General features: G+C 29.6%; 1 protein-coding gene across 1 annotated transcript in view; it reads left to right on the forward strand.

Annotated features, from left to right (window-relative positions):
* The first annotated feature begins 11,855 nt into the window (after positions 1-11,855).
* Positions 11,856-27,642, forward strand: part of LOC142330447 (uncharacterized) — a 95,250-nt gene continuing 79,463 nt past the window's right edge. Inside the window, exons 1-3 of the mRNA XM_075375688.1 lie at positions 11,856-12,545; positions 14,118-14,236; positions 24,347-24,439. The gene's annotated coding sequence lies outside the window, so the exon portion shown is untranslated. The remainder of the gene's footprint in view (positions 12,546-14,117; positions 14,237-24,346; positions 24,440-27,642) is intronic.

Raw genomic sequence — 27,642 nt, forward strand, 5'->3', positions numbered from 1 at the left:
TTTTTTAAGTTGAGAGAAAACATTTAAAAGAATTAGGAAAACATGGGATTAACTCATAGATTCTTGATTCTACTAATCTTTATTTATTTTATTATAATATTTAAGGCTTAGCTCTATGTAGAGGCTTGTGAATGTAATTAAATTCCATTGTATGAATAACAATTTATATTTAAAATCAATACAATATAAGTAATGAAGCGATTAAGTTGGATAACATCTAAAGTTCCAGGTTAGTCTTTCAAATTACTTCATATAAGAGGTGAAGCATATTGTGGCAGGTTTTAATGTATCTACCAAAGAGAGAAACGAACTGTTTAATTTTCATGAGAAAGTTTTTTATGTTTTTTGGGGGTAAGAGTGGCATCTCCACTTTCACTGTTGGGAAATGATATTTATAACCACCGATATTCTTATGCAGAATTTACAAAATTTGCTTGAGTATTGTAATTTTCAAACCATATAAAGATAACTTATATATATTTTTTTTTTTGAATAAGTGTTAATAGAATAAAACTCACACAGATGAAAACCCTTTAAATCATTAATTCACTTTCAGGTGGGATTTTTAATTGCAACTTACCTGCAAATTATGGTAGTAAATAATTTACTTTGTTATCCACTAAAAATTTGTGTACTTGCACTTATATGAGATGAAGAGGTAATCATTGAAAATTAACGTAATCATGGCAGTTTATTTATTGACTAGTAAAGAAAAATTGTATTTTAGATCAAACTTTTGGCATTTTGCAATGTGGTTCAGGAGAGGTACAGTGGTCTACCGTCGACATAATGTCACTTCCAATCTATTCTCAGCAATATCATATAAAATACACTTTCATGATTTATTATACCTTGAAATCTAACATTTGTCTCTGAGATTATTCTGTTATCATACAGCATTACTTTGTTCTAAGTACCATATTAAATTCTTACTCTTATAAATTTATTACTTTACATTTTACCTTCATATCTTTTGTGATCAAAAAGAAAACAAAAACGCAAAAAAAATGGGGATACAGTGGTTGTAACTTTTAAAATATTGTTGCTATAAATTTATAAGTAAATTACAATTCAATACTATTGCTAACAATAATTCCATTTTACAATTTAATTTAATCTTCACTGTAGTTATTCTATCTCTTTTTAGCGCTTAATTTATTGTTGAATTCACTACAAAATGAAGTTGTATTTGTCACATATCTACTAGTTTATCTGAAAATGTAATAACTACATCAAATATTATAAAGATACCTCAAAACTTACTAATGAGAAATAAATTTTTAAAAAACAAAAAAGGGACTGGTAATATAGATATAGATAGATAGAATGGTTGATGGTAATAAATGTTTTTTTATTCTGTTTTTCATATACTGAATCGGTTCTTAAAGTATGTTCTGTATTACCTATCCAAATGCTACATGAACAGAATAAGATGTGTATTATAATGTACTTAAAATATCGTACTTAAATGCGAGATAATTAAAAGAAAGTGTATATGTATATTGCTATGTTTATTCTTGATAAATATTATTGTGCAGTGTACTGACAAGACAGCTTAACAGCAGGTGTACTACTATATTGATAAGGTAATTTAATTTTTATGTTTCATTAGCAAACGTCTAACAAGACGTAGCAATTTCCCAGTTTTTGGAAAATATTTTAAATTCTTTAAAGATAAAAAAAATTTCATTTTCAATTTTCTGAAATATTTTTAAACCATTTATTTATACTGATTAAACTACTTAGTAACTGTGGTATCAGTATCGGAGGAGAAACTTTCTTTTCAAGTTGTACCTGACAAATTGTGAAAAGATAGTAGAAATTTTATCTTTTGACAAAAATGCACAAGTAAATTTAGGTTCTCACTTGCACCTCAGATAAAAGTTTTTGCTTTCTTTATTGTCTTTATTGTTTATTAATGATGTGCATCAAAATCTTTAGCCGTTCATTATAACTCTTCTCACAGGTAACACAACTACCTATTTCTGAAGATAATTATTAAAAGTAAATTGAAAATTGTATAATTACAGCTTTAAAAAGTTATTCACTAAATGGATTGTAACCATCTAACTTAACATAACATTGCAGATAGCATGGCCAGAATTCCCATTAATGATACTATTTTTTTGTACGTAAAGCAAAACTTCTGGGATTTTTATTTGATAAATTCTTGTGGGATGATAAAATTGATTGTTTGTTAACAAAATGGAGTGAACTGTCTGCTCTGAAGAACCTTTACAAAACACTAAGCTTGTAATCAGTATGACTAAATATTTTCTCGTATAATGTGTAATGTCCAGTTTTTGGGCTTCCTAAAAACATGAGCTCTTAAGAGAAAAAAAATGGGGTTTTAGATCATTGGCGATGCATACTTTACGAGAAAGGTAACTGTTACAAAAACAATATTGTTCTGTTGATGAATTAAAAAAATGACAAACATGATTTACCTGCAACCGCTTCAACATGTACAGATATAAGTATATGCTCGAAATAATTTTCGGTAACGATTTCTTAACCATTAATTATTTTTTAGTAACATATTATAATTGATGTATTTACATTAATATTATTTCATGTGTTTGATTAAGTTATTTAAATGAACTTGTAATACAACTATAATTTTTTTCAAATTTTTTATGTTCCAATCAGAAAAAACATTTACTTATTAAGTAGCACGTTAGGTTAAATAATTTGTTATAATATAAAAATAAAAATCACCCTTACCAACAATTTAATTTATATCCCTAGGGTCTTGGGTCATTCGAAAATCCTCAGGAGAGATATTTTTTTTTGTAATTTAAAACATTAAAATTAAAAACGTAAATAAAAAATTATTACTAATAACCTACCAACAGGTCGTCATAATATAGGGAAATAAGGTCGGCAACTTGATAATTATTAATTTAAATAGAAAATCATCTTCAAATTTGATATGTTCCTTTATTAATTTATTGTTATTACAATAATGTTTTGAGATTGCTTGTTTTATAATAATCGGCGAAAAATCTAATATCTTAATAAAATTATTTGTAATTATTTTTATAATAATAAGTTGTAATTATGTTTATTTTATAAAATGTGATTAGCATAATTGAATTTATCGAAACAGCCTTTCTTTATATTATTAATATGTTCTTTAGCTCCAATAGAAAAATAACGGTAGGTCATAACAATATATTCTGGACGGAGGTTTACACGTTTGAAACGATAGCCAACTTCCCTTTTTTTTTTTAAATTGATATTACACCCATTGGGTTGTTGTAGTGGCGAACTTCACAAATCAGCTGATTTCGAAGCCGCGAGTTCAAACATTCAAATCCTAGTAAAGACGGTTAGTTTAATACAGATTTGAAAAATAGATCGCGGATAGCGGTGTTCTTTGGTGGTTGGATTTCAATTATCCACACATCTCAGAAATGGTCGACCTGAAACTGAACTAGACTACACTTCATTTACACTCGCATATCATCCTCAGAAGTAATACCCGACTGTGATTCCCAGAGGCAAAATTGGATAAAACGAAGAAAAAAAGAAATTTAAATGAAGTTATATACAAAGTGTATAAAAATGTTCTCCCTGGATTTTCATAACATATTCTACACCTTAAATTAATGGAAAATTTTGTATAAACGATAATAGCATTTTAATATGCCTTGAAATGCTTCGTTTGTGAGTAACAGCTAATGACAGATTTCACTCAGACTTCATCAACCCTGGTGAAACAGGTCGTACTGAAATTTTTTGGACATCGATTAGGGGGCAGATTTAGTGATTTCAATGGTTTTTATCCTAAAAATTAAATAAAATACCTACCACAAGTGTATCTGCAGTAGTTTTTAAGGAATCTCTGATAATCAATAAATTAGGGTAAAAAATCCGTTTTTATGTTTGACGTACAATAACTTTGTTAAATGTGTAATAAAAATCTAAAACCTATAAATAAAACTTGTAGAGAACTTAATTCTGAACAAAATGGTGTAAGGTAATTAGAATAAAACAAAGAAAGTTAGAAAAATTAGAATTTTATTTAGAAGCAATACAGATCATACCTATCGGTTGATAATAAACATTCAAATAGAAGCCTGCCAGTTTCAAAACATTTCTTGGCTCGCTTCAGGGCTATCCTTAAGTTACTAGGCAGCATCCATAATGCGAACAATTAATTCCTCATTAGAATGTATTTTTGTTTTATATACAATATTTTTCATGTATCGTCTAAAAGGTGTTAGATCAAGTGATCTTGGTGGCTAGGAATCTGAACCTCCATAACCGCTCCATTTCTCAGGGAAATTATGGATACATTATCCATTACGTTTATTTATTTTATCAATTTTTTACTAACACAAATATTTAAAAGACTATTTATATATCTTTGCAGATTTCATCAAATGTAGGATCATCATGACAGAGGGAGTACAGCACTTATAGTTAAGATTTCATCATATGATCATCGGGTTCAGAAATTAAGGAACCAAATCGTCGAATAACATCTATTTAGTTGTTTCATATGACAGTCGCAAATTTCATCAAATTATAATTATTTCTCTTACCTTCATCAGTTTGTAAATATCAATAGTCTTAAAGATTAACTAAAAAGCTGTTTATAAGGTACTTAATATAAAAATCATTTACAAATTAACTAACTTGAGAAGATGCATTAATTTAAGAATACAATGTAAATTCAAGTGAGTTGTATTATAGTAATATTATTTATATTTAAAATATTGATTCTTTTGAATACTGTTGTCGATGTATTGAAAACTACTTCTTTAAAATAAAAGATTTGTTAGATGTTTAAATCCACTGAAATTGATGAGGCAGACTTAAAGACTTGTTGGCATACTCTACATTCCAAATACTATCAATCAGACATTTTATAACCGCAGATTTACCATCTTCTAAAATATTTATTCGGCACATGAAATTACAAAAACCTCATTTACCACTGTAAAAAGTTTCCGTACATTAAGTTAAATGAATTTTTATTCCAGTAACAGGGTGTACTATTATCTGTCTTACTGAGATCATGATTATAAACTTTGAACAAAGTTTTAACATTTTGAGGTTGCAGAAGTATATTCTTTCAAATTGATTTCATAATCGAATCGTTTTTGTGGACTTTGTGTCACTGCTAAACATATGGGCAATTCATTTTCCTCTGTTACGACTGTTATTGGGCTGCCAGACCTTGGTGCATCCATGTTGTTCAAATATATCTCAATGTCTATTCCCACTCATTAATAATTACAGTATTACTACTTCTATAAAAGGTTTTTAAAGCAAAAACCTTTCTTCTTTCATTAACATTGTTACAACTACATAACACTGAAAACCAAATCGAAAACTACAACTCACTTCAATAAACTGAAATACAGATCTAGACAGTTAGTTGTGTTTGTCATTGTATTGCCAACTTGACATGACTGAATAATCGATATTTTATAATACCAACATCATGGACTAAAATTATTATATGCTACATTTTGCTATGTTACTTTTTTTAAAATTCTTTTGCTATTTGTAATGATTTTTTACCTAGTGTCAAGTGATTTTTGCGCCACTCTGTAAATAATGTTATTTGTGATTGGAAAATTACATGAATGTTCTCATTATTTAAATGTATATAATTCTATTCTAATGAACTAAAAGATCCTCGTAAAAAAAAATTAAATTATATTAATAATAATGTATTATAACTATAATGAGAAGTCATCCTGAAGTAAAAAGTATTATTAAAAAACTGAAGAGATTGATTTTTAAAACAAAAAGGACGCAGATTTAAACATATGAAATCAAGAAATAAAGAAAGGAATCAGGTTTTATAAAGGTCATGTAAAGATATAAAATATGTTAAGGAGCAGATACGAATTACAATAACAATTGATTTATTATGAACAATCTATTTATAATGATATTCAATGAAATTATACAGATAAAGAAAAAGGTAGAAAAAAATAAATGAATTACAGTCAAACTAAAAGAGAATGATGTGAAGTTAAAGCCAAATTAAATAGGAACAAGTTTACAAGTTATTACAAAAGTAGTTTTCATAGAAAGCCAAATGAATAAATTTAAAAGATAGAAATAATAGTCAATAGAGTTGATATATTAGAAGGAACAGATGAAAATAGGAACGTAGAAGACAAAGGATGCAGTAAAAGGTATCAAGTTAAATACATTCAATGGAAGCTGGCTAAGGAAGATCGATTGAAAGTTGCTGAGATATAGGAATAACAATAATTAAAGGAAATGGGCATAATCAAAAGTAAGACAAAATTTTAGAGAAAACAAAGCTGAAATTAAATAGCAAAAGTGCATACGATAGCATTTAGGGTGGAAGCAAGTTCTAATAAGTATCAGAAACATATCAAATGACTATACAGAGTGTAAAGTTATAGTGCTAATAGAGGAAATGAACCGATTTTGAAATAACAAAATTTGATTAAGCATCAAGAGACTTGAACAAGGAGCAAGAACTGAAATGTACAGAGTAACTATGTTGTGTAGGCAAAAGATATGAGACCCGTGTTGGGTGTGTAAAATGAGTCTGGAGAACTACCATCAAGAATTTCAATAAAGCACCTTATTTGTATATAAAAGAAAAGAACTCCTGGTTTCTTGTTCTTTGTACAAGAAACCAGGAGCATCCGGATGTAAAACTTTTACTGATTAGTTATTGTAAATATCCAATTAATATATATTCCATCATGGTCTTTATTTTTACTTTTTTAACTCTTGTATCCGCTTGAATTTTTATACACCTTCATTCCCGTTAACCTAACATAATCTTATGTAAAAACATTAGGAAACTATTTAAATATAAAATTATTAGTAAATAATTATTAAAATTAACACAGAAAATCAGATTTTCAAGTAAAATGAAAACAAAATCCTAATTTATCTTCTTAATTCTTGTTATGTTTTATTATTAAATGTATTGTAATGTTATAAATCCTTATTTGGAAATATTGTGCAGAAATTTTTTATTAAGATTATAATACTTTTCCTTTCTTTCTTTTTCCTGTTTAGCCTCCGATAACTACCGTTTAGATAATACTTCAGAGATGAATGAGGATGATATGTATGAGTGTAAATGAAGTGTATGTAGTCTTGTACATTCTCAGTTTGACCATTCCTGAGACGTGTGGTTAATTGAAACCCAACCACCAAAGAACACCGGTATCCACGATCTAGTATTCAAATCCGTTTAAAAATAACTGGCTTTACTAGGACTTGAACGCTGTAACTCTCGACTTCCAAATCAGCTGATTTGGGAAGACGCGTTAACCACTAGACCAACCCGGTGAGTTAAGCCCTGACCGACTAGAAGTAACTAAACCAACGGATATGAACAAAATCGGACCGTAAATAGATTTTTTTCATATATCATGACGTTACTACCATTTAGCAGGTACATGTTTTGCAAATATATCTTGATTTAAGTAACTAATACACATTCTGAATATGAGGCAAATCGGCCATAAGTAATTTCTTTTTTTTAAATATCACGACCGCAAAACTACCTTCGAGATCCATGTTTAGCAAAAATATCTCGATTCAAGTAATTAATACATATTCTGAATATGAACCAAATCGGGCCATAAATATATATATTTTTAAATATCTTGACCCCACCACTACGTAGCAGGTCCATGTTTTGCAAAAATATCTCGTTTCACGTAACAAACACTTCAGAGGATGAATGAGGATGACGTGTATAAATGTAAATGAACTAGTCTTTAAAGTCTCTGGTCAGCCGCTCCTGAGATTGGTGTTAATTGAAACCCAACCACCAAAGAACGACGGTATCCATGATCTCGTAATCAGATCTGTAGCCGATAATAGAACCGGTTTCATTTAACTCAGCGCAATAATTTGGCTTACGGCAAAGGGCCTTATGCTTCTATTGCGATTTTAAATAGATTACCAAATCGTTTAAAAACTTCTCCCGACAATTTATTTTAAATAGAATTAAAAGATTTTGTTTTACTAAAACATAATATTAATTCTGAAAATGAATTTGAAAATAATAATTGAAAATGTTTAAAAAACTGAATTTTCTCCACCTTATTCAACTTATTATTAATATGTACGTAAATATGCAGTAAAATAATTTTCATTATGCCTTTTAAATTGTTAGTTATTTTTTATACTTTGTATCTCCATTAAAATATCATAACATTATTTCATGTTTTTATTTTGTGCATTTAGGCCGACTACAAACCACACAAATGCAATTTCTTCCGCTTTCTTTTTCATTTCTCCCAACATTCTTTTGTTCTTTCTATATGTTTGGCATTTATTTTTTTTTACCGTTTCACTTTGGTATGTCTTTTCCTTCATCACCATTTCAAACTCAGTTTTACATATTTTTTGTCAGATTAGCTTTCTATCTGTCGTTTCCTGTTCTTGGATTCCTAAGTTCTGTAATTCTTTTTTCATCGTTGTAGGTCTCAAAGTTGCTCTTTTGTTGACAGATTTTAATGAAAATCTGTTTATTTAGTCGCTGTTCGTCCATTCTGTACACATGACCCAGGAATTTCAATCTCCACTTTCTTATTTATAATCTTAAAATATAAATAAATCTGATGGTTTTACCTTGGCTTTCTACGATTCATCCAGCATGGCTGACACAGTTCCTTTTCTTTATACACAGTATAGTATATGAGTACCATTCATGAAATCATCTATATAATGTGTTGTTATGAATCGATTAGGATAAAAATTTTATTTACTTATGCTTCAATTCAACAGGGGATTATACTGTCTTTTTAACAAGATTTCTACAAAAAAACCCTTAATATTGCATAATTACAATGCGCGTATTAAATCTCATAATTCACAATATATTACAAACAAACTGAATTATAATCTTTTTTTTCAGATATGTTTTTTAAAGAATGTAATTTAACTCATCTTAACGATTGCTTTATTATAATGTAATAATTATGATGAGGATATTGCAGTCTGGTATGGAATTGACATATTTACACACTGGGGGGGACCTTGGACATTTCTTTAGAAATTATATTAGAAATGTTATGATGCCTGTATATCAACATCCACTAGCTGCTATAAGGTCAGTAATATATTTGTTTTTATATTATTTACTACCTTTTTTCTTAATCTTTACATAAATATTAGAATTTCGTGTTTAATTATATTATATTTTCTGTAAAACACCCTGAAAAAGATATTTTAATTTTTTTATACTGTTAACACCCTATGATTATCTTTGTCATTCTCTTTGTACTTCTCTTCATTATTCTGTTTTCTATCATTTTTCTTAAATTGTTCCCATTTCCCAAAAGATATTATTTTATCCATGTATTTACATATATATCTTGATCTATAATCTTGTATCCTATTTGATAGCTTTAATATATAATAATCACAAACATCTTACAAACATGATGTTCCTATCATGTTGACATACGAATTAATTTTATTCTTAACGACCGACTATTATAAACATAGTAATTTTAAAAATGATTATGGATTATTTGAACTTAAATTAACATCCCTGAAAATGGAGTAACAGCTCCGAAAGTACTAGGATTTACACTTTTTAAATTGTTGGTAAGTAGAAATTAATTTATACAAAAATAATGTTCATTAAAAAAATACTGTAGCCAACGTGATATAATGTGCTGATTTCCAGGACCGTTCAACTGCAGGGAAATCCTGGATTTTATAAATTTGATTTGTTTATAAAGTTAAAGCAAAATTTTGTCTTGTTAATCTATAAAAATGGTGAAATTAGAAGGTCAGATCAGAATATCAAAGTAACGTATTATTTACTGTTAATAGATCAGTCAAGTGGCTGAAAACAAAATAAAACAAACTTAAGAAAAATAATAATGAAACCGATTTCAAAAGAACCACACTAGAGATAAAAATTGCGCTTTCTTAAATCTTTAAATTTTAACGTATCAGAAAAGTTTTAATTATTTTATTTTAACGTTTTTATAATTTTATTTTTATTTTAAATAAAAATATATCTACAACAATTTGTCAGAAAAAATCAAAAGAAGAACTGCTACCTTCTGAATTTGACATATGGTTCTGGTGTGTAGAAATCTATATTATTTTCTATTGTACTAATTTACTTGAATTTTGTTTGAAAATATATCCGCCAGAAAATGACATAAAAATGTATGTTAGTATGTTATTATATTATAACATTACAGTATTAAGTAATGTTAACGATAAATCTTATGTACAAAGCCAAAATTTTGTCTGTTTTAAGAAAAAGAAATTCATTCATTATTATACGAAGGTTATTTTTTTTCAAGGTCCGATTGGTCACGAAATTAAAACCACAGTGAAAATAAAAAATTTTTTATTTGTAACAAGTACTTACATAGTTACGCTATTTTTCTACATAGTCGCCACTCCGATTTAGACATTTTCGTAGTGTGGTTCCAACTTTCTAATACCCTTGTGATAGAACTGAGCCGCCTGTGTTTTCAGCCGTGTTTCTACACCGGTCTGCAGCTCGACGTCTGTGCCAAAATTTTGTCCTCCTAGCCGGCGTTTTGTGTGAGCAAAGAGGTGAAAATCGGATGTATGGTGGGTGATCAAACACTTCCCGACGAAAACGCTGTAGGAGCTTCTTCGTTACAGCTGCAATGTGCGGCCGGGCATTGTCATGGAGAAAGATAACGCCTGATTATAACATTCCTCTCCGCTTATTCTGAATCGCCCTTCGTAGACGTTGAAGAGTCACGCAGTATGAGGCTGCAGTGATGGTCGTGCCACGTTCCATGAATTCCACCAAGAGAATTCCATTCCGGTCCCAGAATACAGTAGCTGTACGCTTTCTGTTAGAGAAGGTTCACTTGAACTTCTTTGGTTTACTGGGAGAATGAGAATGCATCCGCCGTTTGGATGTTCTTTTGTTTCTTCACTTTTGAAATGGACTTCCTTGTACGAAGTAATGTGATCACAAAAAATGTTTTTACCAGATTTCAACGGAAATATCCATTATGACCGTCCCTGAATCCATTTTGACTAGTTTTGGTGTGGTGTCTATATGTACGTATGTATCTCGCGTAACTCAAAACAATTAGCCACAGGATGTTGAAATTTTGGATTTAGGACTGTTGTAACATCTAGTTTTTCCCTACCCTTTTTATTCCAACTGAACCAAAAGTCTCCAAAAAAGCCCAAAATCCAAAAACATTTGGGTTTTTTTTTTAACTACTTTTTCTTAACTGCAGTAATAAGCCCTCGTTGAGAGCTTTTCAACTGTATAAGTGGTACTTACTTTCATCGGTTCCAGTGTAATAGCCAAATAAAATTTTAAATAATGAAACATTTGGATCTTACAAGGGGAAGGCACATCGATTCTTATCTGATTATTTTTTTAACTTTTTTTTTAGTTTATATATATTGATTTATTAATAATTATTAACCTTTGATTGTAAAAAGAATTAAAATAAATAATTCAATAATAACAATAAAAAAAAATTGTGAAAAAATATCAGAAGTTATTAATAAAATAAAATTTTATGTACTGTTCATTTAAAAAAAAAAAATGTTTATATGTAATTTAATATGCGAACAAGGAAGTCATGTGTTATCCACAACAGATTTTTTGTTCTAAAATGTAGTTTAAAATTTCCTCTTTCCAATGCCGTTTGAATCGCCTATCTCTGTTGTATATAAAAATATGTATGATTTTTTTTGTCGACACAAGTTTTTCATTTTATATCTAAATGTTGACTTTCAGTTGTTTCCATTTATTGTATTATTTTTCCTCTTGATTATTTTTATGATTTGCTACTGTATTTTTTTTTAAAGTTAGCAACATTGTTTCTCATTATTTTATAACATAACCTTATTGAGTTGAGGGTAACATTCCGTTGGTATAATCTTTTATTTGTTTATCTTTTATTAGAAGTGTACAGTTGTGGATATTATTTGTTATAAGAGTGAATTGGTATTATTAATTCTTTATAGTGTAAATAGTTTTATTTTAGTCCAATATGCGTAGATTGAAACTTGGTTTTCAAAAACGAAAAGGTGGATATTTCCACCCAAAATATTTCTCCTGTTGTGTCTTTAGCAAAGACTAAAATTTTGACGTCAAGGGAGTAAGTCTAGGATGCTGAAAGAAGGCCATAATCAGCACTTAACATTTCAGTAAAATAATCACGGTTGAAATTAAGTTTTTTTCAAGGCTTCATCTGATAGTATGTAGCTGGAAAAATGTTTTATCTGGCAAAACACAAATGTCAGTGAAAGCTTGAATAATACGATTTGATTAATTTTTGCGATACACAAAATAATTTTTGTTAGTATTAAAACTCTTCATTTTGGAATATACCATGCTATTTGCAAGTTTATTGACTGAAATATAGCAAAAGTTTTGGCTTTAGAAGAAATGAAGTTAGATCCAGGCAGATACACAATTGATGCAATGAAAAAATTAGATGAGGAGCGAGTGAAATGTAATGAATGAGACATCCAACTAGAGAAAAACGAGTAGACAGAAGAGGAATCTGAGCAGAAGAAAATTAGAGGATAGTTGTGAACAGCAGGTATGTTTTCTGTTTATAAAATTTTTTAGATGCAGTTTTTACGAAATTGATTTTTTTTCTGTATTTAGGTACACTTTTCTCAGCTACTATATAAGAAACTTGAAATTTTTTGTGAATGTATAACTCACTTTGCCCTTTCAACTGAATGTATAGTTTTTAAAAATTTTAAATTTTTTTGAGGGGAAAAATGAAGCATTTTAACATGAAAAAGACTTTTTTTTATCAAAACTTTATTTTTACACCAAATGAAAAGTTGTACGTTTAGAATTTGTAAAATATATCAGCTTTTAAAAGGGGGAAAAAAAAGGTATATACCTTATTTGGTTCAAGAGGTTAGTGTACCAATGTTAACATTTTGTTGGATAGGGATCCACGGTGAGTAAGAATAAAATAATAAATATTTTATATATATGAGTCTATACAAAACTTGAAATAAAAATAAAAAAAGCCAGAAAAGTGTCATAACTTTCCCAGAGAAGTTACTCAACTCATGATAACCATATCTCCCTGCTCCATTGATCTGTTGTAACCAGAATTAAATGGCCAAAATTCAGAAATCATCATAGAACATTTTATAGCAGTCAGTTTATCCAGTCAGGAGATATCAACCAAAACAATTACCAGTAAAAAAAGTAAAAAAATTTGTCTTATTGTCCCTCACCCTTGAATGAAATCAGGTAAATACATAACAAAGTGACATAAAGTAAAAGAATCATCAAGAATCAATTATTTCAAGAATATGAATTTGAGTCCATAAATGACAAGAAAGAAGGTTTCTTCTATATCTTTATCAGAGTTCCAATCAGACCAAACACCCTCTGAAAGTATCTAAGATATATTTTCCTTTTTTTTCTGTTTAGCCTCTCAAAACCAAACCACCGTATGGTATTACTTAAGAGGATGTATGTATGAATGAAATGAAGTGTAGTCTTGTACATATGAAGTGTAGGTGAATACATTCCTGAGATGCCAACTAACAAATTAACTGAAACCCAACTACCAAAGAGCACCAGTATCCATGATTTAGTATTCAAATCTGTATAATAGTAAAACAAGAGACAACCTTTAAAGTGTTTGTAGAAATAAAATAAAATTCTTAATTTTTGACTGTAGTAGAGAAATGATGCTTTGTCTTTCATTGCAGTCCTGTCATTAAAGATTAAACTGCTGGAATTTTTTAATTTTTTAGTCTCAGCATTTGTGCAATTTTATGACTGGTCAATGTAAAATCATTTATTATTTACATTTATCATTAGAGTGTTTACTTCATAATATGGTTTCTCCATCAATGGTTTCTCATTGTCCTCTTTTCTTTAACCTTCTTTGGAATTGTTGTTTCGCTGATGTTTTTAAAGTTAATCTTATAGGCAAATATTGCTTTTGAATTTAAGAATTGTGTATTTTATACAGTAGTTACGCAAGCCTAATGATTGCACCTGTTGATTGTAGAAAGGCTTTCTAAAATATAACACTGTTACTTTCCTTTGCTACTTGATGTATGTATAAACTTTTTTTTTTCATATTTATAAATATTTTTTATAAAATATTTTTATATTTTGTATTATATTTCAGACAGTTAGAAGGAGATTTTGAAATTGAATTACACTGTGATGTTTCTGAGTTATTGGAAGTTTTCTTCAGATCATTTTATATAAAGCGTTCAAAACAATCGTGAAGATTATTCACTGCTGGTAAGTTTTAATATATCTGTATCAGGCAAATCTGAATAATACTTTTACCGTTGTATTAACTGAACATTGAGAAAGATCCCTGGCGTAGATTTATCCAGAGACGATAACATGATATCTCGATGAACCAGGAGGGACCCTGATAGGAGCTAAGTTCAGCTGCATACAAAGGGAGGACTAGCCTACAAGCTAGTCCATGTCACTTAGGGTCGACCGAGGCAACGTCTGAAAGGCAATTACCAGTTGCCCCTAAGCAGTTAAAAGTGTTACAAAAAAAAAAGTTCCAGTATTGAGTGAGAAATTGATAAGGCTTAAATCAATTTTGGAACATGTTTTATTTTACAGCTTTATAACTTTTTACATAGTAACAGCATCTCTTAGTTGTCATGAATGACTATAAAATAAAATAAAAAGTTTCAAAATTTGCTTAGATTTATTGTGAAAGGGTCTATCTCTATAATGAATTCAGGTCTTTTAAATTAAAATATTTATGTAGCGCTTCAAAAATTTTATGTGGAGAAAAGGGTTTAAAAATTCTACCTTTATAGTCTTTATGTGAAATAGATTAAATGTATATTATGTCAATAATTGAATATAATTGACCGTTTTCATTGCATCCTTATTTATTACTCTTCAGTTTACATGATGTTGCATTCGAGAACATCAATGTATTGTAGAACATCAAATTATATGGAGGTAGATTTCTGTCTTACCTAAATCCTAAAGGTATAATACATTTTCTTTTTTATTTAGATTTGACTAATGTTACTTGAAAATGTTTTTTTGCTGGATTTCAATTGAGCAGTACACTATATCTTTTTAGTGTTTATTGAAGTTTGTCTTGTCTAGATGTGAGTAAATCTCTCCTGTACAATTCTGTTAATCGAAACCAAACAAAAACATGTTGTCTAGTAATATTGCTCAAAACTATAATAAGTTTTCAATAACTTAGTATTCAAAAATGAAATATAGCTAATTTTTCTACCTCAAAATGATCTATTTTTTTGGTATGAGACATCAAAAGGAAACTAAACAGAAAATGTTTTGACGTACAAAACTTAAAGTTACAACAGTCTGAACCATAATAATGGCCATTTAATGTCTTTCACAGCTAGTTTCAAAAACTGTGTATAGTACCTCTTATATAACTTCTCAACAGTGAAACATAGAAGAAAATTTAACAAATATTTTTACTTTAAAATGATTTATTTTGAGTTATGAGACTGCTATATCCTGAAGCACCCAGAGGACAACTAAAACATTTTTAGTAGAAAGGATATGAGTGGGTGATCATTTTAAAAGGTATTAAAAGATAAAAATTTGATATAAAAACTTTTGACTAAGCAAACCTAACTAACATCACTGTCATTTATTTATTTCTTTTCACGGCTAGTTTCAAAAGTAGTGTTCAGTACACAAGTAGTGGTCTTGCACCCCAAAATAGATTGTTTTGAGGTAGGAGCATTTTATAAATTTAATTTTTCTATATTTAACTATAGAAAAACCGTTTGGTTATTTTCTTTATTACATATTCCGCTTATAAAATGTGAATGAAATATTTTATTTAAAAAATTAATAAATCATATCCGCTTTTTAAATATTTACAATAAAAACTTTTTCTGCTCATTTATAAAAATTATTTACATAATTATTTTATTTTTAATAACTTATGAAGTTGTAGAAAAGATTATAAATTGGTGGAAAGATTTTTCAAATTTTGTAATTAAATCTAAAATGACAGTGGAAGCATAATATTTCTTATAAGGTGAAGCGTGTAATTATAAGAAAACAGTTTTGTTGTATAGTTTGAAAGTAGAATTTTAACTGATTTTAACTCTTAAAAGTAGAATTAACTCGATAAATCTGTATTAAAAAAAAAATCTATTTTATTAAGTCCCTACTTATAGAAGCAAAATTCACACTCCAGTTTTTATCAAAATTGAGTGATTATTTATTATTGTTGGCAGTACTAAACTACATATGTTATGATTAAAAAAATTAAGTTGCAGAAGTATACGTTCATAATTTGGTTGTGAACAAAGTATTGCATAGTAGTTGGCTAGTTCTGAATTAGAGAATTGTATTTTCATCAATTAAACTTGAAAAAGCACTAAAAACTTTTTTTTTAAATTGTAAAGAATGGAAAACTGTTAATGTTAAAACTGTTAAAGCACGAATTAATCGTTTAAACAGAAGCGCTAATAAAATGAGATATGTTAATTTTGCTGGCATGTTAATGAAGCAAAGTTTTAATTTGTATTGTAGCAAATAACAGGAAATTTCTTATTTATATCGTAATTCTAAAGTTTACGTTTATTAACTTACTACTGTATTTTACAAATTGTTTATTAATTTCTGCTGTATTAGTTTCTATTTTAATGTAAAAACTTTTTTTCACGATTTAGTAGCTAAGATTTCATCGGTATTGCTACAGTTCATCAAAGTTACTGCCATCTGTGACAGCGATCTTTGACTTACATCCAGAAGGTTCTAGGTTTGAATCCTGATCAGTCTGCTGTAATTCAGCCTAGTCCTGTTATTACCAGTGAAATATTTTTTCCATGATTTTTGTTTTTCTTGGAAACAGATATTTTGCAATTCTTTCTCATAGTAAATTTTCTTTGTAGTCTTCTTGAATTATTTTCATTTCTTCTGTATCTTTCGGTTTATCTACTCCAGTTTTTATTAGTTTTTAGATTTTTAAATTGTGCAAATAGCCTGTTAGGGTTCATTCTTTGTAGGGCTGTCATATCATTCGCTGGTGTTTATAAGTATGAATCGTGTAGACCTATATTTAGAAAATTAAATATTTTATTCTATTCTTGTGTTTGTATTTATGAATATGCAATTCTTTGCTAAAAAAAATTGTCACATTTTAAAAAAAATAACAATATCCATCTAAATTGAACCGGACAACAGTTCTGTTTTCATATAACTCAACACAGTACTTCATTTTACAAGTAAGGGCCGTATTGTGATTCTGAATTGCTGAATCGTTTTACAAAATCTTCCTGCCGATTTATTTATAATACAATTAAATAATTTTCTTTTACACAAACAACATTCCTCTGTTGATGAATTTTTAAATAATACTAATTACAAAAACGAAGCACAGTTGAACCGCATTCTGAACAAAATGTTCATAAATATATGCTCAAAATAATTTTCATTAGCACTCTCTGAATTGTGAATTATCTTTTGATGATTTTTTTATATTTATATATTTACATTAACATTATTTCATTTGTTTCTTATAAACAATTAATGTATACTTTAATCGCTTCAATCTTTTTTTATTTGTTGAGCTGATGCATCAATGCTAAAGTAATCATACCAAGAGTCACCTGACGCAAAATGTTCTTGATGACTTCAGTTTCTTATTGTAAAGTTTCACCTTCAGTTATCGATAGTGTAGGAGTTCCATTTATAAACTCAATCCTTTAAATAGACAAATTTGGGGAACAAGGAGGCCACTGTGCTCTGCTCACAGTAAAAGCTGTTTGGATGTGTTTCAATTAATTTTTTGATGTGCAACAGATTATTTCTTCATCTTGCGAGAAGAAGCTGTAGTTTTTATCACAATCTGTTAATCAAAAGTAGAATTTTTTGAAAATTGTACAGAAGACAGTACAAAATTGTATTGACAGTACAGTAAAAAAATTGATCTCCGTACTATATGATTACCAGAACAGCACAACATACACTAATTTTCTCATAGTGAAATGGACACTCAAATGTGTGATGAGGATTTTCATTCATTAACCTGTTTGTCCATTGACAATGTTTTAGAGAAGCCAGTCTGCAGTAAGATGTTTCAGTTTGTTCTCATAAGTTATTACACGATATGATTTTAAGTTTAAATTGTGAAGAATTTTAAAGCAAGGTGTTTATTTTACTTTGCTTTATTGTGATTATTATATGAATTTTTTGGACCGACAGAAATTCTTCTTTGAACATAGATTATGACTTCTGTATTCTTAACTGAAGGTCACCTATTTCATTTCGCAATTTGAAATCAACCCCTTTGTATGCCAATTTTTTAACTGAATTGTGTATGCTATTCTTTGCTGGGATACTGGCATTTAGAAATTTTTCAGCAAGTATTCAATGCGTTCCTTGAAAGAATTCCAGAATACCGATTAGCTTCCATTATAGTAACCCATTCGTCGATCCATCAGGCCTTTTATTTATAGAAAAACACAATTTAAGGAATGAAACTTACGGCACTGATGCGTGAATATTTTACAATTGACAACAGTAGATTAGATTAATAACATACATGACCAATAATGTATGCAAATATATATATATCTATGTTTACATATTAGCACTTTTGCAGTGCACGCCATTTCATCAGATGTATTATAAAGCTTTTAAAAAGAAATAAAATTTAAAAAAGGGAAGATGTTAGTCCTTAGTCTTATTGTTAAAAATCTGAGTTTCATAATCTGGCTAAGGCTTCTTTTTTCAATATGTCTTTTTTAAAAGGTTTTTAATACATTGATGAAGAAGTGTCCGTGACAAAAGTGCTAATTTTAAGAATTTAAAAAAAACAACCAGTAAGTGGTAGTTTTATTTTATTTATTATAAATGTATTATTATTCTCTAATACAGTGATTCCCAAACTGTGCCCACAGTGCCCTGGGAAGCTTGTATCCTTCAGGAATCCGAGGAACAGCAAAGTTTTCAAACATGTTGAGGTATGTGTGCCTTGCAACAGCAAGCTCCATGAAAAAACAGGTTGATGATGCCATTATTGTTCTGTCATAATCAGACATTGACTTTTAAACCTGTAAAATTTAAAATTTTACAGGTTACTATCAAGGGAAGTACCAAGCGTTGCAAGAGATCCAATAATAATTCTGTGCATGATGGAATTATAAAAAAAATTTCAGTGAATGTAAGTGTGTATATGGTGATAACAACAGAAGAAAATTTAGTCAAAAATATAAGTAGTAAAAACAAGTTAGCTATTCAGAAAGGAAAGAAATTGGTTTGTGAATGTTGCGATGAAAGATTCAGATGTAAATTTTATTTAAAGAAACACATTAACTTCACGCTAAAAAGAAAAAATAAATTACTTTTCTCAAAAGTCTCTCATTCATGATAATGATTTAAAAACCCACTCATAATTAGAAAAAAATTATATTTGTAAATTTTGTCAGAAAAGTTTTAATCAAAGTTCTACTTTAAAATTACATTTAAATATTTATATAAAAATAAAGATATACTTGTAACTTTTGTCAAAAGTTATTTAATCTCAAAGACACTTTAAAGACACATCTTAATACTCATACAAAAGAGGAAAAATTACGTTTGTAACTTTTGTGAAAAGTCATTTAATCGTAAAAACAATTTAAAGAGACATAATAATATTCATACGAAAAAGAAAAATTATGTCTGTAACTTCTGTCAAAAGGTTTTTTATCAACCTTCTTATTTAAAGATACACCTTAACATTCATACAAAAGAAAAAAATTATGTTTGTAACTTCTGTCAAAAGGTTTTATGATTTTCCTTCTAGTTTAAAGTTGCATCTTAATATTCATACAAAAGAGAAAAATTATGTTTGCAACTTTTGTCAGAAGTCTTTTAATCGAAGTTCTGCTTTAAACTCGCATTTAAATATTCATAAAGAGAAAAATTATGTTTGTAACTTCTGGCAAAAGGGTTTCATTCATCTTTGTAATTTAAAGAGGCATATTAATTTACACACCAAGAGAAATAACATTGTCAAAAATTTTTAACGAGAGTTACACTTTAAAGAAATTTGATTAAGGAGAAAACAAAATTTTTATAATTTAACATTACATTTTTCTTATTTTTGTACCACCATTCTCATTGATGTAATACACCATTAGATACTGCATCAGAGGATGAGATGAAATAGCAATTTCATAGCAATTTTTACTCTGTGAAAAATACCATACCTCACCTGAATCTGAACCCAGGACATCGGGATTAAAGAGCGAGACACTAGAACTCTCACCACAGAGGCCAGCCTAGGTTATAAACTTCCTAAAAAAAAAAATGTAGATTTTTCTATTACTCTGGTTTATAATATGTGAATAACATTTATGAACATCTTAAGCCCAGAACCATGCCGATCAGATATTTTGGTAGATGCTTAGGAATTCCACAGATTCAGCAAAAGCGGTGTAGATATGTAAAGTTCACAAATGAGAGTTGTTTATGATATTGTTTTCCTCAAATGCTTTTTCACAAAACACTGATCTTGAATGAATTTAAAGCTTTGCTCTGATTTTTATTAAAGTTTACTTTACATCACTTATCTTAGATTTTAGTATTGTTTTCAGATATTAAAACCAAACAAGAAGCATATCAATAGTGACCTCAAAATCTTTAAAATTTTCTAGCCTTTTTTTTTTTTTTTTTTTTGTCTTCAGTCATTTGACTGGTTTGATGCAGCTCTCCAAGATTCCCTGTCTAGTGCTAGTCGTTTCATTTCAGTATACCCTCTACATCCTACATCCCTAACAATTTGTTTTACATATTCCAAACGTGGCCTGCCTACACAATTTTTCCCTTCTACCTGTCCTTCCAAAATTAAAGCGACTATTCCAGGATGCCTTAGTATGTGGCCTATAAGTCTGTCTCTTCTTTTAACTACATTTTTCCAAATGCTTCTTTCTTCATCTATTTGCCGCAATACCTCCTCATTTGTCACTTTATCCACCCATCTGATTTTTAACATTCTCTTATAGCACCACATTTCAAAAGCTTCTAACCTTTTCTTCTCAGATACTCCGATTGTCCAAGTTTCACTTCCATATAAAGCGACACTCCAAACATACACTTTCAAAAATCTTTTCCTGACATTTAAATTAATTTTTGATTTGAATTCTACTTCCCAAATAACAAAATTCTTCTACCTCCATAATCTTTTCTCCTCCTATTTTCACATTCAGTGGTCCATCTTTGTTATTTCTACTACATTTCATTACTTTTGTTTTGTTCTTGTTTATTTTCATGCGATAGTTCTTGCGTAGGACTTCAGTTATGCCGTTCATTGTTTCTTCTAAATCCTTTTTACTCTCGGCTAGAATTACTATATCATCAGCAAATCGTAGCATCTTTATCTTTTCACCTTGTACTGTTACTCCGAATCTAAATTGTTCTTTAACATCATTAACTGCTAGTTCCATGTAAAGATTAATAAGTAACGGAGATAGAGAACATCCTTGTCGGACTCCCTTTCTTATTATGGCTTCTTTCTTATGTTCTTCAATTGCTACTGTTGCTGTTTGGTTCCTGTACATGTTAGCAATTGTTCTTCTATCTCTGTATTTGAACCCTAATTTTTTTAAAATGCTGAACATTTTATTTCAGTCTACGTTATCGAATGCCTTTTCTAGGTCTATAAACGCCAAGTATGTTGGTTTGTTTTTCTTTAATCTTCCTTCTACTATTAATCTGAGGCCTAAAATTGCTTCCCTTGTCCCTATACTTTTCCTGAAACCAAATTGGTCTTCTCCTAACACTTCCTCCACTCTCCTCTCAATTCTTCTGTATAGAATTCTAGTTAAGATTTTTGATGCATGACTAGTTAAACTAATTGTTCTGTATTCTTCACATTTATCTGCCCCTGATTTCTTTGGTATCATTACTATAACACTTTTTTTGAAGTCTGACGGAAATTCCCCTTTTTCATAAATATTACACACCAGTTTGTATAATCTATCAATCGCCTCCTCCCCTGCACTGCGCAGTAATTCTACAGGTATTCCGTCTATTCCAGGAGCCTTTCTGCCATTTAAATCTTTTAATGCTCTCTTAAATTCAGATCTCAGTATTGTTTCTCCCATTTCATCCTCCTCAACTTCCTCTTCTTCCTCTATAAAACCATTTTCTAATTCATTTCCTCCGTATAACTCTTCAATATATTCCACCCATCTATCGACTTTACCTTTCGTATTATATATAGGTGTACCATCTTTGTTTAACACATTATTAGATTTTAATTTATGTACCCCAAAATTTTCCTTAATTTTCCTGTATGCTCCGTCTATTTTACCAATGTTCATTTCTCTTTCCACTTCTGAACACTTTTCTTTAATCCACTCTTCTTTCGCCAGTTTGCACTTCCTGTTTATAGCATTTCTTAATTGCCGATTGTTCCTTTTACTTTCTTCATCACTAGCATTCTTATATTTTCTACGTTCATCAATCAGCTGCAATATATCGTCTGAAACCCAAGGTTTTCTACCAGTTCTCTTTATTCCGCCTAAGTTTGCTTCTGCTGATTTAAGAATTTCCTTTTTAACATTCGCCCATTCTTCTTCTACATTTTCTACCTTATCTTTTTTACTCAGACCTCTTGCGATGTCCTCCACAAAATTCCTCTTTACCTCCTCTTCCTCAAGCTTCTCTAAATTCCACCGATTCATCTGACACCTTTTCTTCAGGTTTTTAAACCCCAATCTACATTTCATTATCACCAAATTATGGTCGCTATCAATGTCTGCTCCAGGGTAAGTTTTGCAGTCCACGAGTTGATTTCTAAATCTTTGCTTAATCATGATATAATCTATCTGATACCTTGCAGTATCGCCTGGCTTTTTCCAAGTGTATATTCTTCTACTATGATTTTTAAATTGGGTGTTGGCAATTACTAAATTATACTTCGTGCAAAACTCTATAAGTCGGTCCCCTCTTTCATTCCTTTTGCCCAGCCCGTATTCACCCACTATATTTCCTTCCTTGCCTTTTCCAATGCTTGCATTCCAATCTCCAACTATTATTAAATTTTCATCTGCTTTTACGTGTTTAATTGCTTCATCAATCTCTTCGTATACACATTCTACCTCATCATCATCATGGGCGCTTGTAGGCATATAGACGTTAACAATCGTTGTCGGTTTAGGTTTTGAATTTATCCTTATTACAATGACTCTATCGCTATGCGTCTTGAAATACTCCACTCTCCTCCCTATTTTCTTGTTCATCACGAAACCTACTCCTGCCTGCCCATTATTTGACGCTGAGTTAATTACTCTAAAGTCACCCGACCAAAAGTCGCCTTCCTCTTCCCACCGAACCTCACTAATTCCTACTATATCCACATTCACCCTATCCATTTCCCTTTTTAAATTTTCTAGCATACCAACCTTTTTTAAGCTTCTAACATTCCACGCTCCGACTCGTAGAATGTTATTTTTTACTTTTCTGGTGACCCCTTCCTTAGTAGTCCCCACCCGGAGATCCAAACGGGGGACTATTTTACCTCCGGAATATTTTACCAAGGAAGGCGCCTCCATTTTTGTTAAATGAAAATGCAGAGAGCTACATTTTCTTGGAAAAAAAAAACAGCTGTAGTTTTCCATTGCTTTCAGCTGCGCAGTACTCAGAGGACTGAGTGATGTTTATATGGTCGTTTAAGTCATTGTGACTCACGCCCATACAACTACTGAAAGAGCTGCTGCCCTCTTTCAGGAATTATTCCTTAGTCTGGCTCTCAACAGATATCTCTGTGATATGGTTGCACCTTCGGTCCAGCTACTCTGTATCCCTGAGCACTCTAGCTCCCTCACCAATGGCAAGGTCTCATGATTCATAGAGGAGGTATATTTTATTATTATATTTTAATTTGATGAACTACAGTCCTTTCTTTTATTTATATGATAATACCAAGGCTGTTCTCCATGTCAGTGGATGATTTGTGTTATTTGTAATTGTCCTGTTTGACTGGTAATCTTAGTGTAGAATAATGCAGTATATACCCTGGAGTATTACAGTTGGAGTATTACAAGATTAAACCTTGTTTTCATTATAATCACAAGCACACATTTTCTTGCATATCTGTCTAATTTCCAGTGTCATTTTTGTAGAAAACATAACAGCATTAATAATATAGCTGATACGTTTTTACATGTCTTAAGAATAACTAAATAAAGTAAATAATTAAATAAAGTGTATTTAATTTACATCATAAAAATAGATGTGTATTTGAATCAAAAGTTTATTATTTATTGGTTTTTTCCTGCTGATCTGCATTTAATTTATAAAACTAAAAAACGATGAAAATGAGTGAACAGGTTTAATAACTTCAGAGTAAACATCTGTTTTATGTTTTTTATGTATTATTTTTTTTAGGACAGACCAGACTTAAGACTTCTTCAGTTCTTATCATCGGAGCTGGCGGATTAGGTTGTCCTGCTGCTCTTTACCTTGTAGGCGCTGGAATTGGTTAGTGCAGTTTATATCTTTTACTTTTTTTAATGCTCATAGGTTTTATGTAATGTATAAAACTACAGCCCTTAAATTTTATTTCCTTTCTTGCCATGGTGTGTGTGCATGTGTGTGAAGATATGAAAATGTTTTATGTAACTATTCTCCACTTCTTTTTACTACTAATAATGTGATAATTAAACTAAATAAAGAAAAAAAAAAATTCTACTTAAAAATGGTTTATTTATGAAATAGTTGAACTTTAATCAAAGTCTTAAAATTGTAACATTGTCACAGTGCTTCCTGCAGAACAAGTAATCAATCAATTTATTGAATTATTTAAAGGTTTTTTTTTAGATTTATAGTGTTATTTAAAAAAAAAAAAATAAATACACTTCAAATTAATCTAATTTACTAATCATCTTACTTTCATTAAGATTCACGTATACTGCTCATAACTAAATTTCTCACAGTTTTAGTTAATATAATCACAAACAGTGCTGATGGTGTTCCAATGATTATTTTGTGTCCACTTTGTAGCCCTCACCATAACTTTTACTTAGTAACTAAAGACCAAACTTATTGAATTGAAGGACTGGTTAATAGCTTAGTTCAGTATGTTCATTCCACTCTAGTAGTGTGACTTCATCATTATATTAATCTTATGAGACTGTGACTCACTGCTGAGAATTTCCACACGCAAACAGCAAAATTTAATTCATGTATTTTATCCATATTAAACATATGAAATATTCTCTGCTTTCATAATAATTTTATAAATAATATTTGAGTTTCATACTCCCTTACATTCTGCATAATAAAACTTAGGTATTTTTCATAACTTTCTGAATTGGAACATTGCCTGTTATCCCACCACTAGGCAAAAAGTACATCATATCTTTCATATTATCTAGTATTTGCTGTTGCTTTAGACAGACATTCAAAATCTGTTCTAAAAAATTATCTTCCTTTCAGCAACAACTTTCTATTAGCAATAGTGTTGCTAATTGGAGAGGAAAGACAGCGTTTGCCAGACCTCTTTTTTGTTTATGTTTTCTCTAATAGTTAAAAATATTGGTTTCGGTTTCTGGTACATATTCACTTCTTCTTTACTTTAAAACCTCCAGTAATCTACATTTATTTGTATATTATTAATATCAAAGATTTGTTTAAAATATCAAACGTTAAACACTAGTATAGTGCATATGATAAAAATAAAAGCTTGCTTGCGTGAGGCAGACAGTTACTGTGCAGGGCCATTATATTATTCTTTTCTCATAATGTTATGTTCATTCAGAAACTTAGTATTCTGCAATACAGTGTGTTTAACTATTTTCATAAATAGCAAATATTCTTTTCACAATTAAAATTTTGTTTAATTTCAGACAATAATTTTTAAAAACATATTTAGCATACATATTTCCTACTGCATACAGTATAAAAATGAATGGTTTATACTTGTATTGATATATTATAATTACACTCCCTCTATCAAATGAGTTATAATATGAACCACTTTATGCCACTTTATGCGAATAAAAGATATCAAAATATTTAATTTCAGTTTTATTTATATATGCACTTGTAATGGGTGTTGGTATTGTTGATGATGTGTATAATAATAATAAACATCATTATTAAATAATAATAGGCCTCTATACCCTATAAATTATAATAATTTATTAATAGCTTAATCATTTTATATGTATTCATAGAATAGCTAAGTAATTTTTTTTTGCATTGTTGACTAATATTCATTACTAATGTGTACTTTTCATTTTCAATAATCTGATTCTTTGCATGTCCCAGTACAAATGGTATAGTTGTTTCCTTCTGTAATGTGTAATGTGTAACATAATGGTTAATGTTTTTTGTGTATTAATTAATTCGTATGTTTTTTTTTTTGTTTTTTGTAGGAAGTTTTTTTTTGCATGGCAGAATTTTAATCCATAGTTTAGAATAAAAAGTTAAGCTTATGGAGTAGTTATAATAATGTATAAGATTTTGTGAAGAAAGAATCTATAAAGTTAGGAAAATTAGAAGATAACAAACATTAAATATGCATTCAAAAAGTGAAGGAAGAACTGCTGCAACTTGTGAGATTTCAAATCATAAGTTGAAAAACTTCTAAAAGAAAAGCAGGATCTTCTTAAATCTAAATCACAGTCGTCCTCATTCAGAACACCAAAAGATATAAATAATGTTCAAAACCAGTTCTGGGAAAGACAGTTTTGATCAAGGCATTTTAAGAACAGTTAACGAGCTTCATGTAAAACATAATGAACTGCCTAAATTAAATAAATTACGTGAACTTCAAGAGGGAATTAGATTTAAAGGTGCTAGAACTACACTAGCAGCTATCCTGAAAGAGTTAGGGTTTAAGTTGGTGGTGTAAAACTGATAATAATAGGGAACATTTGGTTGAGAAAGAAGACATCTGGTGAAAGAGAATAGAATATTTAAGAAAAATGATCGATTTCAGTAAAGAAAATTCTTCAATTGCTTATTTTGACAAATTGTATATAATAATGTCCCTTTCGAGGTCAGATGACAGTGGTACAGGAATAAAAGTGATCAGTTAATCATAATCCATGCTGGATGAGAAATGGGGTTCATTCCAAAAATGAGTTCAAAAAGTGATTACTATCCTGACAGTTTCTATAACAATTTCATGAAGTGGCATCTGAAAAATTAATTCCTGGTCTTTTTCCCCAGTCAGTGGTTGTTATTGATAATGCATCATACCACAGTTCACTTCTAGAGAAGCCTCCGAAATTCAAACGATAGGAAAAGTGGCATGATTAATTGATTAGAAAAGAACAATATTCTGTTTAATAAAGTAATATTAAAACTGCAATTGTATGACATAATTAAATCACGTTGAAATTCAAAAATAAAGTACCATTTTGATAAATTATTAAAAAAACATGGGCATCAGGTTCTGGGACTTCCACCTTACCACCCTTATTTAAATCCAGTCGAGATGGTATGGTCGGCTCTGAAAAGAAATCTTGGTAGTAATAACACAACATTTTTAATGTCAGATATTAATGAAATGAATAAGTTAAATGTTCCAATTGAAAGTGAATACATGTGTTTACTTTGAATTGTCTCTCATTGAAAAAAAAACGAATTAAGAGTAGGAATATAGGGCTGTGAGAGAGCTGAGAAAATGTACTGGTATATAAGCCAGCACACTCAACTAAATTATTGTTATTTAA

The sequence above is a fragment of the Lycorma delicatula genome, chromosome 9, assembly GCF_047948215.1.
Source record: "Lycorma delicatula isolate Av1 chromosome 9, ASM4794821v1, whole genome shotgun sequence".
Classification (NCBI taxonomy): domain Eukaryota; kingdom Metazoa; phylum Arthropoda; class Insecta; order Hemiptera; family Fulgoridae; genus Lycorma; species Lycorma delicatula.